The following is an 11,808-nucleotide window of genomic DNA, read 5'->3' as shown; positions in this document are numbered from 1 at the left end:
AAAAAAAATGTTTTTAAAATTCCATGTTAGCAACACAAAACTAGAAAATCCAAGAATTATACAAAACATTAAAGATAGCACAAAATTGTAAGACACATACAAGTATTTAAAACAAGATAAAGCAAGCTGAATAACTGGAAAGAAATTTAACTTTCTTTGATGGGAAGTACTAATAGCAAAATCTTAATTTGTCTCCATATAAATTTTGTGGCCTTTTAGACACGATCTTGCTATATGACTCAAACTGCCTTGAATTGCCCGTGTATCCCTCAAACTCACGGAGATCCTCCTGCCTCAGTCTTCTATGAGCTGGGATTACAGGTGTGTACCACCACACCAGGCTTCAATATAATTTATTAATCAAATGCAATTCTAACTGATATTGTGGTTGCTAGAAAATGAGCTAGATAAATTTATAAATAGACAGTGAGGGAAAGCAAAGGAATAGTGATGTAGAGAAAGAGAATGCAAAGGAGGATGAGACAGGAATAAGTGAAGATAGGCAACATCCTATGAAAAAATACACAAATGAAAGAGCATGACCACATGACTATGTTAAACAATAATTTTACAATGATGATTAAACATGAAAATGGTCATATGCGTGAATGGCATAAAAACTCAACAGCTCATATTGTAAGTGGTAGAAAAATCTTTTTAAATGTGTCATAAAATAGAGCTGGCCAGATAGCTTAGCGGATTAAAGCACCTACTTAGGTAGACTCAGGGACTGGGGTTCCATCCCCAGGGTGCTGTGCTGGACCCGCCCCCAGGGAGCACTGAGACAGTAACTGAAACTGGGTGTGGGGGCACACGCCTGTCATCCCCATGCTTGGGAGGCTGAACACAGGGAGGATCACTATGAGTCCAATCTGTGTAGTGAGTCCCTGTAGACCCTGTACTAAAATACATTAAGAAAAAAAGTGTCTCAAAATATACACATATTAAAGTCTATTGAGAAAAACATTTACAAAAGCAAAAATATGGAATCAACAAAAATGTCTACAAAAAATGTTAATAAATAAACAAATGATGATTTCTTTTTGAAATTAAAGATGGAGGCAATAATTAAACTTAATTATAGACACCGTGCATAATATTCTCTGAACAGTTTCCTTGTTTTTGTTTTCGAGATAGTGTCTTGCTATGTAGAGTAGGCTGGCCTTGAACTCACTATGGAGCCCAGGCTGACCTCTAACTTTCAAGTTATCCTCATGCCTCAGCCTTGCTTGGTTCACAGGTATGCACCACCATAACTTTCTAAACAGTTTTTTAAAGCGATATACAAATGAATAAAAAGTAAATTTATATTAATATGCTGAGCTATAAAGGCTAAATTCAGCAACTTTTGGCAATTGCCAGTTCTGCTTATAACACCACTATAATGAACTATTGGACTATATTGGGTTATTTTGCTGAATTCAAGTACTTACAATCTTTGGACTGGCATCAGGTATGAAAAGATCCTTAAAGACTTCTCCAAATGCAGCTTCTCTAACTGCAGTGGAACACCAATCTCTGACAAAACAAAACAAAAAAGGGAAATATAAATAAAGGTCTGTTTTGTTGTGCAAATATGTACATACAAGATAGGATAGATATGCAGCTACTTTCTTTTAGTTCAACGAGAAGAAAGGTTTGTACTAATATTGTTTAGAAAATATACCATGTCTGCACCATGTCCTCTGAATAACTACGATGAAGACAACAATATGCAATGTATTAATTATTGCAACTGTGCTGCTAACCTGTTTTGAAAAATGTTTCATTGCCATGTTATCTTTCTCATTAAAGTGAATAAAAACTAAAAATAAAATACAAAAGAAGAATATACTAAGGAATATAATTTAATTAAAATTTAAAAACACCAAGTTGTATTATTCTATACTCTCCAAATATATATAATATATATTATTTATATTTTATTATATGTTATATATATTAAAATAAAAATGTAAACTCAGACAAGTAGAAGGGTGTCAAATTTATTAATTTTGGTGACAGTTATTTCAAGAGATTAAAGAGAGAGGTAAACAATGCAGGAGGTATAAATTGAGTTTTGAATTTGTCTATAATGATCTCTTCTTTTAATTGAAAAATGTAGGTGTCTTTTCTGAAAAACAATGATATTTTTATATCACTCATTGCTTCCCTTTGAAACTTATAAGATTTGAAAATAAAACAACAATTTTCTGTTTTGTTAAGATTAAGATAAGCTAAGAGATGTAAAACTCTTTGTAAAATGACAAAACAATTTTCACGTATACTAAACATACGCAACCTGTATTTGAACGAAGTTTAAGGTAATGTTAATTACCTTATCCTCCATGAATTATGGATAGATACAAGAGCACACTTTCTGAACACTTGAATGCCTTTTACTATTTGTCCTGTTAATAACTTGGTAGTTATTGACGGAATAAAATCCAGTGGGCAGCTTACATGTGCCAGAAGAATATGACAATAACAAAGTAAAAGAAGCAGATGGGTGTGGGAGAAGAACGGGCACAGGGATATGCGAGCCTTCCCAATGTTCCACACCAGGCTTAGCACACTGTCAACATTCAGCAAGTGTTAAACAACAATTATAATGATGGGCCCCATCTGCATGCCAAATTTAGAGTGGTAGAAACATTCAGGATTGACGGATGAAAAGGCCAGATTCCTCTCACTGATTATGCCCAGTATGTACAGCGTTTTTCTTAACTCAGTTAACAGCACAAATACTCTTTCAGTCATTCAGGGGAAAAAAAGGGCTCTAACTATGCTTAACCCTACTGCCTTCGCTGTCATTCACAAGCTTAGAGACCTATCTGTTTCCACAGGGGCCCTTGTGAACCCACCCTTAACACTGCAGCCAGCTGTTCCTATGCTCAATGAAAGTCTTACGTGAGACAACCTCTTGTCAAGCTTCACCTTTCTGAGAGGATGACCATATCATTTTTTAAAAACTCCTTTCACAAAATTTTTATTTTTCAAAGAAATAAAATGCTAAAGTAGATAAATAAGTATACATGTACACATGGACTTGCAGCACCACGCCGACCCCTTCAAGCGTTAAATGGGCTGCACGTGTGCTTTGGCCCTTACTACGGGGAATTGTCACTTGGTATGGCCAATACACGCATCGCTCACGCTCTTGGGGGACAGCCTTATTTTTTTTTTTTTTTTTTTTTTGTGAGAGTCAAAGGGTTTTGGCCAAGAAGTAGGAATTTCTCAACACTGAGTCTGGCCCAGGCCAGCGAGGACGCAGGAAGGCCCTGTTGGAACATACAAAGATTCGATCCTCAGGGCTATGAAAAAAACTACACAGGATGAAGGGAGTCCTCACTGCAAAGCAATAAACAACAAAAGCTGGTAGACAGCTGAGATGACAGGCTTTGTCCAAAACATGGCCCAGGGCCCTGCAGATATGCGCAAGTGTTGGTATTTGTTTATAAGCATTTTATTTGACATACAAATAATATAAAGGGCAGGGGTTGCAGCCCAGCAGGAGAGCTCGCCGGAGGCCCTGGGTTTGACCCCCATCCCTGCAAAAAATAGTAATAATAATCAAAAAAAAGAAACAAAACTTTCAAGCCAGGTTTGGGGGCCACATACCTGTCATCCCAGCACCGGGGAGGCTGAGGCAGGAGGATCGCGGCAAGTTGGAGACTGGCCAGGGCTGCAAAGTGAGCTCAAGGCTGAGCTGAGCTGCACTGTGAACCTGTGTCTCTAGAAAATAAAAATAAAATCTATGCTTTTGCGGCACTGATAAGACGCAACCAGCTTATTATTAAGTCAGTCTTAAGTCCGTTTTGAATTCTTTCTGCTTCTAAAAAGGTAAATAAATGAGCAACACACAGAGAAACACTCCAGAGTCCCAGAAGCGAGTCAAAAGCCAAGAATTTAGCTTCCTCCCCACAACACAGTTCAGGACAACAGTTAGGAATTTACTTTTTCTTTAGAATTCTTTTAACCACACTGCAAACTCAGAGCCCTCAGGAAACTGCCAGGCAGCCGCAGGTCACCACCCAGAAGCCCCGTCCTGGGCCAAGTTCAAAGGTCCCCCGCGCCTCCAAGAAGATCTCAGCGGGGCTGTTCCGAAGGCCCGGGATCCCCTCCCAGGGCGCCCCAATCCCAGCTGTGCGCCCCAGGCTGTGAGCAGAGCCATAGCCCACAGAAACAGTGAAATGCTCAGGGTTTAGGGCCTTAAGTGCTCAAGAAAAGAGGGCCGGGGAGATGGCTCAGTAGAATAAGCACTTTCCTGGTAAGTGCAAGAAAGAAAGAAAGAAAGAAAGAAAGAAAGAAAGAAAGAAAGAAAGAAAGAAAGAAAGAAAGAAAGAAAAAAAAAAAAAGAGCAATAGATCCAACTTAACGGCGGCTCCGCAAGCGCACCCGGGAGGCCCTGGAGGGAGCACTGGCGAGCGCGCCCAAGGCCGAGGCAGGAGGGTCTCTGTGCATCCCAGACAACACACTGGACGCAGACTGCGGGGCCCAGAGCGCGCAGGCCCAGCAGGCCCGGCTCAGGCGGGCACAAGGGGTTGCTCTCAGGCCTTCAGGAGGTCGCCCCGGACTCGAACCCAAGACCCGCAGCGTCCCTTCCGCAATCGGGTTTGGGGTCGGGGTAGGGCTGGGCACGGGCTTGGGGTCCGCACAGCCGGAGATGGGGCGCCAGGCGGCCGGCCTATATCATTTTAATTGATATACAAAACTATCTAGTGCCTATTCATGTTCCCAACCTCATAGGCCACGAGATCTGAGCGCTGTGAACACAGACTATAAAGTCTGAGAAGCCAGGTTGAGGAGACTGACGAAGCTGGATGCGTCTTCAGGGCTTGTCAGCGGTGTCAGGCTTGTAAGCCAGGAAACTGAGGGGAGAAGAGCCAACCTGACTGGGGTGACAATGTCCAACAGGCTTGTAGAGTAAATGCAGTAAAAAGAAACGAATGAGAAACTCAATGAAGAGCTCTATTGTGCTGGAATGGGTGTCTTTTACCAACAACACCTATAGGGCTGGGGAGATGGCTCAGAGGAGTAAGCGCTTCCCTGGCAAGAGCGAGGGCCTGAGTTCGATCCCTGGTTCTGCCAAAAAAAAAAAAAAAGGACTAACAACACCTATCAGACCCTAATTTCTTCAGCTTTTGTTGTGGGGGTGGGGGATACCAGAAACAAAACTCACAGTCTCACACTTGCCAGGGCAGGTGTTTCTGCCAGGCAGCTATATCCCTAGATCGTTCACTTTTTTATTGTAGGCTAAGAACCACACATCTCTAGAAAGTTTTCAGGGCCTCGGGCTTGGACTAGTGCAGTATTTTATTATTATTATTATTTTTAACCAGGGATCAAACTCATGACCTTGCACTTGCCAGGCAGGCACTGAAGTCGCTGAGGAACTTCAGTCCTCTCAGCCCTAGTGCTGTGACCTTGATCTCTCTTGTTTTATGACTTCCAGATTGTTGGCTTGAGCAGCAACTGCATTTTCTGGCTCTTCTGAGCGGAAGACCATTGCCAACACTATTGTCTCTGATCCTGTAAATGTACCTAAGGAATCCCCAACCAATAAATCACGGGATTTATTAGAACCTTAATCCACACAGAAACTTTATTTTTTGTTATCATTTGTCTCACGTCTGAACAAAGAACACTAGCAGCATCTCTCATATCCTCTATCCAAGAACAGATACTAGGTAATACTTGGGGTCCTCCAGGCCAGCCAAATAGCTCAGCAAGCAGGGCTGACCAAATAGCTCAGCCTGGGGTTCAATCCCCAGGCCTGCTGTGCTGGTCCCGCCCCTGGGGCACACTGAGACTGTGCTTGAGACTGGGCTTGGTGGCACGCGCCTGTAATCCCAGCTCTTGGGAGGCTGTTAACAAGAGGATCACTATAAATCTGATCTAGTAGTGAGACCCTTCCCCCCCAAAAAAAACCCCAAAAAAAACAAACTTGGGGTTGTCTATTTCTAAGCTTTAGGTTCCCCATGCAAAATAATTAATAACAATGTCTCACTTTGTATCTTCAATCTGGAAGTCCAGCTACTCTGTGGATATTCTCAGCAGGCTGTGTTTTAGAAGCGTTAGATCTTTCAGAGAGAATTCTATGTTATCTACAAGGAAGTGCCGGTGACAAAGGGCAAGTGACCATTGAAATGTCCTAGGTGTGCTCTCCCTGCAAACTGGATGAGTAATGGCCACACAGAAGAGTGGTACTAACCATTTAACTACTTAGTGAAGCTTGTTGCAATTCCCTCCACAAGAAAAGGAACAAAATGAATTAAAAGCTAACTGCTACTCCATAGGAGCATCTGACCTAGAATGTCGGTGTGCAGCACAGATGGGACCGAGCTCAGAGAACCAGGATGTCCTCAGAAAGAACTGCATGAAGCACACAGTGCCTGACTTTCCATCTTCCCAAATGAGAGCAACCCTAAATAAGGAAGGACTCCAGGTAGGATTCAGAAGGTCCCGACAGTCGCACTAATCCGTGAAAGACTGAATTATTCTCTAGTGCACAAGCTGCCATCACGGTCACTGAGGCCAGTGTTGGGAGATTCCAGAGAATCAGCGCAGTGGTATTATCCCAGAGAAAGCTCCCAGCCCATGCTGCGCCTTTGTTCACACAGGCACTTACTGGACAGGATCATTTTAGGATACAGCTGGCTCTTGATCCCAAGAAAACCAGCCTACCAATCCATGGTTCTAGCAAGTACCTGGCAGCCCACTTCGACTAACTTCACACACAGAAGCCTCCAGAAGTTGGCAACAGTCCAGCCCACATACTCACAAGCCCATGAGCATCTGGATGCCTGTTAGGATTGGCACAACCTATTGGGGCCCAGAAAAGGCAATCAAGACAACACTCTGGGAGAGACAAGCAACGTTTCTGGCACACTGGTGAGGCTGGGTTTCCATGCCACTGTGAGACATGGGCAATTGCACATGGTCATTGCAGAGGGCGATGGGCCATACCCTACCAAGCTCACTAGAGTAGCCAGGCCCCCTGTGACACTAAGAGGTCGATGAGTTCCCCGACTCCGCTACCAGAGACACAATGTTAAGCGCAACTGAGTCTGTCCTCTACCCATCTGAGCAGTCTTTTATACATGTTTCCCTTGGAAGCTAATAGATGCTTCAACTCTGCTGTCACACCAGCCACATGACACCTGCCAAGAATAGCCAGCGTGTCTTCAACCCTACATGTCCTATAGAAACCAGCAAGTGCTAGGCACATACAGTTGCAGGTGGTGCCTGGAGCCACTAGCAAATGCCATGCCTACAAACACCCGAGTTTGTAGAACATTTACCTAAGGCAGCTGCATCCCAGCTGGTTAAGAAATTCCTCAAGCCGCTGTGGGTTGGTAAGACATGCCCAAGCATTAATGTATTGCCTACAGCTGAGGACACTACATGGAGGGTGCGCTACTCTTCCTGTCCAGATTTACAGCTGACACTATCCAAATGGAAACCTGAGACATAGAACTAGAAGAGCATTCACTTCCAAAGTTACCCTCAAAATTGGTAGGGGTCACTTATATGCAATTTGTGCAAATATCAATGAAAGACAGAATTAACAAGATCCCACGAGCAAAATGATTTTCTTGCAAAAGATGCCAAAGAAAAGAAAATTAATGAGTTCCATGAAAACAACTCAGAATGACACTGTAAAGGAAACTCAATGAAATATAGAGAACATAAAGGGATATTTCAACCAAATTTTAAAAATTCATGCTTCCAGGGAGAAACCTGGCAGAAATCACCAAAAATGGTCCAAATAGAAATGTTAAATCTGAACAATAAGTGAATTTTTTAAAAAAATTATGCTTCTGCACAATAGCCTAAGTCAAGCCAAAGGAATAATTTGTGAGAATTAAAACAGATTAAGAAAAACTCACTTATATATTAAAATATAATTAAAATGAGTAAAAAGTTTGAGACTAATGAGATTTCATTATGTAAACAAATATTTTCATTACTGAAGTTTCAGAGGAAAAGAGCAGACAGACCAATCACAGAAATTCTACTTAAAATAATAAAAGCTGAAAACATTCAATATATTAGCAAAACTATAAAAAGTCATATGAACAAAATTTATAGAACCCTAAAAAGAGTACACAAAATACACTTTCAGGTGTATTATACTTAAACTATTAAATGTCTAAGATACAGAGAAAATTCTCAAAAGGGCAAAGAAAACACATCGGGTCATATGTAAAGGCATTCCTATTAGAATAATAATGAGGTTTCTCAGCAGAAGCCTTACAGAAAAGAAAAGAATTGGGGCTGGGGAGATGGTTCAGTGGAATAAGTGCTTCCCTGGCAAGCGCAAGGGCCTGAGTTCAATCCCTGGTTCTGAAGAAAAAAAAAAAATTGAGTAACATATTCAGTGTCCAAAAAGAATAAAAACCTGCCAAGAATATTTTACCTAATGATATTATATAATTTCCAATAAAAATGAAGGAATAATAAAGACTGGAAGATAAGAAAAAAGTAATACACATCGCCAGATACACATTTCAAAGTGAGTCATAGAGAGGGCCGGCAAGGTAACGCAATGGACTAAGAGCCTGCTTAGGCAAGCACAGGCACTAGCATTCTATCCCTGGCTCCCCTTGCCACGCCAGCCCTCCCCTGGGTGCATGAGCCGGCCACAGGGTCCAAGAGTGGTGGCGTACCCCTGAAATCCCAGCTTTGCAGAGGCAGAAAGCAAGAGGATTGCTAGGAGTCCAAGCTGGGTAGTGAGACTCTGCAACAACCAAATACATTTAAAAAAATGCTCCGTAGAATTCAGAAGTAAAAGTGTGTGTGTCATTTAAATATACAAAAGCATAAAATTTTCTAATAGAGTACAAACAAAAGGAAAAAAGAAACAGGACTTATTTATGCCAAAGTCTGGAAAACCTCAAAGATGAAAAGAAAAAAAAAAAAGAAAGAAAAGGAACAAAGTATTAAACAAATTTATATAATGATAGGAGTAATTTCTAAACTGTAAAAATGATCTTGCCCTTAAAAGGGTTAAACTCACAAAGTTAAAAAAGAACAGTAACATCATTACATCTAAAGGTAGAAACAGAATGTATTTCAACATCCCAATTTCATTAATGGGCATATCTTCCAAAAACTGAATTAGAAGAATTTAAAAGAATTCAAACAGAGAAAAACTCAAGCCCAGATGGCTTCAGTGCTGAATTTTACCAAATTCTGAAAGAACTTCTGCCAAATATTCTCAAACTATTTCAAAAAAACTGAATAAGAAGAAATTCTGCAATTCATTTTTGTGAGACAGCATAACTCTGCTATCAAAACAAGAGAACACCACAAAAAGTCATCAAAAGAATAAAACATCAAGATTAGTTGGGACTTCACTCAGGGATGCAAAGACATTTCAACATATGGAAACTAATATGTGGAATATAGCACATCAACAGAATGAAGAACAGAGATTTTAAATCATTCCAATAAATTCATGAAAATATTTAATAAAATTCACTCCTCTTTCTGGCAAAAGCTCTCAAAATTAGGTATCAAAAATGAAGCTTAAGGGAATAAAGGTTATAAACAGCAAGTTAGATCAACCTCATGTTGACTGAGGAAAAACAGAAACTGTTTCCTCTAGGATTTTAAACAAGGCAAATAGTCAACATAGTACTAGAAAGTCCTAATGCTAGCCTGATATATATATGGAATATATATCTTAAATAGAAAAGAAAGAAGTCAAGAAATCTTTGTTTGTGAATGACATAATTTCATATTTAAAAAGTCTAAAGACTTCACCCAAAGCTTATTTGAAATGATAAATTAATTCAGAAAGTAGCACCATACAAAAATCAGTAGCAGCTTTAGATAATGAATAAAACATTTGCTAGAAAAGAAATTAAAAAAGCACTATCATTCAAAATAGGTTGCAAAAATACATGAATATCCAGGAAGAAATCTAGCAAAGGATCTCTGAAATAAAAATTGCAAAACACTGTTAAAATTAAACGGGACCAAAACTAGAAATACATTCCATGTTTGTGAATTGGAAGAATTTATGTTGTTTAAATGTTTATACTAACAAAAGCAATTTAATGGGGGGCCTGCCCCATAGCTCAGTTCTTTAAGTGGCTGCTTCAACAAAGCAGGCAGGCTCAGGTTGCTGTGGTTCAATCCCCACAACTCAAGCCAGCCAAACCTGCCCTGAAGGCATTTGGAGGAAAAAAAAAAAGCAATTTAATGATTTAGTATGATTCATAAAATAATACAAATAACATCGGTCACAAAATAAAACAACTTGAAAATGAATGTCTTATTGGAGTCTGGTTTCTAGGTTAGTGGTTTCTCTGGGTACGGTGTGTGGCATTTGCTGGAAGTGAAGTTGGCTAGACCAAGTCGGCTTTTGAGAAGCCTCAGATCATTGCCCATATCCAGAAGGGCCTCACCTACACCGGGTCTGACTGTAAAGGGGAGTCCCGCAGGGCCAAGTTTGTGATCATGGGCAACTTTGCATGGGGAACAGGTGTAATTCAGCTGTACAAGATCCAGCACAGGGAGGTGAAGCTGCTTTGGGAGATTGAAAAGGCCAAACTCGTTAAATGAGGAACATTCAGTGCCACATCTTTACAGCAGATATATTTAGTTATTGGAGACTTTGGTGGAAACCTTCCTATATGGAATTTGGAAGCTCCAGAGGTCCCAATATAGTCTGGCAAGGCCCATAAGGAAATTGGAAATACTAAAGGTGGTATCAGAGGACTAGGAATCAGGGAAGGAGCGCCAGAAACTGTGACTAACAGTCGAGATGGAATTGTGAAAGTGTGGGACCCCAGGCAAAAAGATGATCCTGTGGCCAATATGGAGCCTGTAAAAGGAGAAAGCAAGACAGACTGTTGGGCTGTGGCATTTGGCAATGCTTATAATCGAGAAGAACGTGTTGTTTGTGCTGGTTGTGACAATGGGGATATCAAACTGTCTGATCTCAGAAATATGGCACTGCGGTGGGAAACAAATATAAAAAATGGGGTATGTAGCTTGGAGTTTGACAGAAAAGACGTTAAGTATGGATAAGTTAGTAGCTCCGTCTTTGGAAGGGAAGTCTCATCTTTTTTGACAAGAGAACACAACATTCCCAACAAAGGTTTTGCCTCTGTTTCAGAAAAGCCTCATAAATCCATGATGTGGCAAGTCTGATGCCTGCCACAGAACAGAGAGCTCCTCCTGACAGCTGAGGATGCCGGCAGCCTTCACCTGTTGAAGTCTGAGCACCCTATGCAGAGATGGAAGAAAGACCCTGAGGGCGTAGAGATGGGCATGGCAAGCTCATGAGCCTTCTGCAGGGCGTCACCGTGTCCACCCAGCCCATGTCAAGATTAGACTGCAGTCCAGACAAAAAGGGCCTTTGTGCTGCACTTCCTTCGACCAGATGGTGAGGGGGCTGATTGTTACCAAACTCAAGTCTGACCTGAACTCTTTGGACCTGGAAATTTCCAGATGGTCACTTACAAAATTGAGGATATATTTTGGGAACCATTGAGCCTCATTGAACGAAGTTGTTGGATTTGGCTGATGAACAAAGACTCCAGACATAAGCCTTGCAGCCAGCCTCTCTCAGTGTACGCTGGATGACCTGACCGGACACGGCCTGCTTCATAGGAAAGACCATATTTCCAGGACCAGCTGTGTTTCTCTCCCCTCCATTTTGAATATCGAGTCAGGAGCTGGATGTGGTGGTGTAGACCTGTAGGCACTGTGTTTCAGGAGACTGAGGCAGGAGGATTCTACCAGTTTGAGAAGAACCTGGACACCTCAGTCAGGTCCTCAAGATAAATACATACATACATACATACATACATA

At 41.2% G+C, this 11,808-nt stretch overlaps 2 pseudogenes; both read left to right on the top strand.

The window, feature by feature from the left end:
* LOC101590131 overlaps positions 1 to 4,187 on the top strand; it is a 37,081-nt pseudogene extending 32,894 nt beyond the window's left edge.
* A 2,126-nt stretch (positions 4,188 to 6,313) lies between these two features.
* On the top strand, positions 6,314 to 11,488 carry LOC101589732 (annotated as a pseudogene).
* The last annotated feature ends 320 nt before the right edge of the window (positions 11,489 to 11,808 follow it).

Source organism: Octodon degus, unplaced genomic scaffold (assembly GCF_000260255.1).
Source record: "Octodon degus isolate 3935 unplaced genomic scaffold, OctDeg1.0 scaffold00128, whole genome shotgun sequence".
Classification (NCBI taxonomy): Eukaryota; Metazoa; Chordata; class Mammalia; order Rodentia; family Octodontidae; genus Octodon; species Octodon degus.
Note: the sequence above shows the minus strand (reverse complement) of the source record. Positions and strands in the feature narration are given on the sequence as shown.